A 4410-nucleotide genomic window follows, 5' to 3' on the forward strand; every position below is an offset into this window, starting at 1 on the left:
CTTATAAAATTTAGAATTTTGCAGATAACTTTCATTCTGTTCACATGAGTTTTTAACCACTTGCAGATGTTCTTACACATATCCACGCAAAGAACGAATTATTTCGTTATCTAACGTATTTCTAAAGTTAACTTTGCATAATGCTATATCTACTCAATTACTTGAAATTTTATTACATTTTGAAATTTTATTAAAAATAACTGATTTTTTCGTTAAAAAAAAAACGAAATCGAATTTATCAACTTAGAACAGACTACACATTTTAGGAAGGATGTATATATTTTCAGTTAAAATGGTAACAGTACTTTGCTGTGTATTGTCGAACCCGGAGGGATATCATCGAATTAAACCATGGCAGGATTTGAACTCAAAACGTAAAGGGACATAACTAACTGTTGTAAGGCAATTTTGGTCCGTTTTATTTGCCGTCTTTGCAGCTCTTAGTGCTAAATAATCCAAGCTAATTAAAATTTAAAAAAAAAAAAAACTTATAATTTTAAATTAATTGCTACTATATTGTCTTTTTGCAGTCACAATATATGCATATAGACATCATTAGCTAAATGTATCTTCATTTAATCATATTAGCTCTATGTTTTTGAAATCCAAGTTCGTATTTAGTTGGAGCGAAATCCTCTCCACTCAGTGTAATATTTATTCGCACGTATACGTAGGAACAGGTGTATAAGTACTCATGTATAAGGAACGGGAGATACTTTCTGTTTTTGTAATAATACAAATTATATTAAAAAGTGAGGGAAAACTACTCTACAGGCACCAGCTTAAAACGTTTTCTTACTTCCATACATATTTACTTTTAGATAGTTTATAGGTTTTCATCTGGCTCCTCCTGTGTACCATTGCTGTCAAATCTAGGAATTTTTATTTTTCTGTTGATATTGATAATAGCAATTGTACACATATAAAAAGAAATTGTCCATATTCAATTTCTTATGATTTGATTTATAATGAACCATACGGATTCAGTTTCTATGAAAGACTCCCTCATCTACATCATTCCATTATATGAATCTAATCTGTGTTTGTTTACACGTGTGTGTTAGCGCACACGCCAATCCATATGTGTGTTTTGTCATAGTGAAGCTATATTTATTTTACTAGAACAGCTTGTTTTTATTCTGGTAACTTGAAAGAGTGGAACAAACCTTCCTGTATACATTCAGACACGTTTCCCTCATCCTTCTACACACTCTCTTATACTCCCTTCACCGCTTTTCTCTATCTCAACCTTTCCCTCACTTCGCTACTTCCACTTGTACTCACGTCTATTCGTCCGCCAACCCATTCATTTCTTCATTAATCTTTCTTTCATTCTCCATCTTACAACAACATTTCATCATTCCTTTATTCCCTTACCTTACAGGCCACTAACGCTGCTTCTTTCATCGACACTACCTCGTTTATTACCACCACTGTTGCTCTCTTGCTTAGAGTAACGACCCCTCCTCCATCCTGCTGCACCTAACTTTATGGCAGAAGCGTCCACAGCTACCATCGCAACACCGTTGTCCCGAAGATTAGTCTAAAGGAATGGAATATTAATTAAATAACAACCTGCAGCTTTATACTTCTAGGACCTTTAATTCAATTTTTTAATTTGTTTGATTTTAACAGCATGTAAACAAACGTTCATATGTGAACTGGTACGCGTTTGCGCATCCGCACAAATACTCATGTAATAATAGACAAATTGATAGAGAGATAGGCGGATGGTTAACAATATAGGTGAAGATGCTTAAAGATCGCATATGAATAATGTCTCACTTTATATTGTCTAAGTAAAATGTATTCTCTCGTGCATATGCAGCTGTGGAGAACGCGAGGGCAAAATGTAAGGAGATAGAATACGCCAGATTTATTTATATTTATAAACAGTCGTGCACTGCTTAAAAAAATCAGCAACACATCTATCACAAGAATGGATCCCTCCTGCCATCTGTCACAAACTCAGTACTGTGGTTTCTATCCTGTCAACTCTTATTCACTCATCAAAACGTCCTCTTTTAGCTCACCTAAGGATAATGTGCACCAAATAAAGGTAAGTGTATTCATATATATTTCTTTCTTCTAGAATTCGTCAGTGCATGTTTGATCCTTATAGCTTTTGGAGCTTGCTAGTTTTAAATGACTATTTTCACTAAATTGAGTTCAACAAGCTATCTTTTTCTTCTTACTTGAAGATGTTATTATTTTCAGTCTTTCTCTCATCTTTTTCCTTTCAAGTTATTTTTTTAATGACTGCATACTATTGCTTATTTGGTTTATTTTGTCTGACACGTATGTTATTTTCTTTCTTTTTTTTTTATACTATAAAATAGAAATTGTAAGACTGACAAATAATAATAATAATAATGATGATAATAAATAATAACAATAATGCTAGCAGTGAACTATATATTTGAAAGAGTATTAGCAGAAAAGTAGAATGAAAGAAACAGCAGTTGAAAAGAAAATTGTAAATTATACATATGTAGATCGCATGAAACGAGATAATACAACAGAAACATTAATGGTTTTGTACATTTATATTACAAGCTTTAATGTTTTCATTGTAAAGGGAACAAAAGCATCTTGATCGTCCGTCAATATGTATACCTGTTAAAATGTTTGAAGTCGTACATAAAACATGTTTGCCTGTGTTTATATACTGAAAAATCTAGCAGCCGACTTCTGCTAAGGTATGTTGATAGTCGCTCATCACGCTCGCTTTTGTTTATATACACTTAGAACATATTATATCAAATCAACACACACTGGCACACACATTACACGGTAACACACACACACATAAATACATACATAGACTCACACGTACCCCTCCCCAATGTGTGTGTGTGTGCACACGCACTTATATTCTATGGAGAGAAAAAATACGTTTTCCTGTTATATATGCAACCGAATTTTTAATACAAACACGCAGTGTGTATTTATGTATAGAAATACATGATGATTCATCCTGTATGCGCATATGTATCTGTGTATAGAAGCATAAAAATGAATAAATTACACTCTCTCACACACACACACAGAGGCAAACACTTATGGTGATTCATATGTACATGCGTGCACACATATAAATACAAACATACTTTCTAACCATAGGCATATTTCATATTGTATAATATTTCTAACGATAAGAACGGGAAAGCATTAACCATGGCTGAATTTTCATGAGCAAGTCAAAATCTTCTGTTTAAATGTATATTGTGTACGTTTTAATTTCGACTCAGACATGACTTCATTCTTCGACCTATAGGCGCGCGCGAACACACACACACACATCATATATTAATTTATTAGTGAAACTTATACACACATACACGTGTGCTTGTGCTGATTGTGCGTGTATGCGTGTCTGTATATATAAATATGTATGTATGTGGCAATATTTCGGTTGTGCATATATATATACACATAGACAGATAGACATACAGACATAAATGCACGCATACAACACACATATACATGTATGTATGTATGTATGTATGTATAGAGCAAGATAGCAATTTAAACTCCATCTAAGCGTTATTTAAGTATATATATATATATATATATATATATATATATATATATATATACACATTAAAAATTACATTATTTTAATTATAACCTATAGTTGAGATTAATTTCTATTAATTCCCTAAAGTAATTAGAAACAAATATTTATGCGATATGTTAAACGAATTACGCTGCTTATGAGATTACAGTATTGAAATATTTATTTTTAATAAATAAATTCATCATATATCTGGAGAGGCTGTTGTTGTACAGAAGGAACAAAATTTCTTCAGATTTGCTTAATTCTGAACAGTGGCATGTTCCGTTGATGTGGTTTTTAAAAGATTTTTAAACGCTTGTATGAACTTACAAGGTTGCGTTTGTCTCTCCCGTGATCCTTATCTTTCTGACCGTCGCTCTCTTTTCTTGTATGTATGCTTGTATGTATTTTGGTTGTTGCTTAACCTGAGATCAACTCCGATTTAGGGCGCCGATGATCAAAGGCATTCATATAAGGCCGAGAGAGAGAGACAAAGCATGATGATAATCTACATGGTGTTGTTGTTATTTAGCTCCTGGTCAGCTATGAGTGAGCAGACACCTGTGATACATAGAATCATTCCAGCTGTGACCATTACCATTCCGTATTTTTCCTTTGTGAAAGGAATCCAAGAAAACACTGTTCAGCGTGTCCATTTTCAAAGATTGTATGTAGGGCGTTTGCGGTATGAGGGAGATTTGACTGCAATTTCTAGCAGAACGCGCGACTTTGCAAAGGTTCCGTTATTGATTCGCAATCCACTTGGTCATTAACCTCGGTGTATGAATTCGATTTCTGTATGGACTCAGTACTCTCTCTCTCTCTCTCTCTCTCTCTCTCTCTCTCTCTCT

General features: G+C 33.5%; 1 protein-coding gene across 1 annotated transcript in view; it reads left to right on the forward strand.

The window, feature by feature from the left end:
* Positions 1 to 1244: 1244 nt before the first annotated feature.
* LOC106880027 (solute carrier organic anion transporter family member 5A1) overlaps positions 1245 to 4410 on the forward strand; it is a 159714-nt gene continuing 156548 nt past the window's right edge. Inside the window, exon 1 of the mRNA XM_014929828.2 lies at positions 1245 to 2059. The gene's annotated coding sequence lies outside the window, so the exon portion shown is untranslated. The remainder of the gene's footprint in view (positions 2060 to 4410) is intronic.

This window comes from Octopus bimaculoides, chromosome 10, assembly GCF_001194135.2.
Source record: "Octopus bimaculoides isolate UCB-OBI-ISO-001 chromosome 10, ASM119413v2, whole genome shotgun sequence".
In the NCBI taxonomy this organism is placed as follows: domain Eukaryota; kingdom Metazoa; phylum Mollusca; class Cephalopoda; order Octopoda; family Octopodidae; genus Octopus; species Octopus bimaculoides.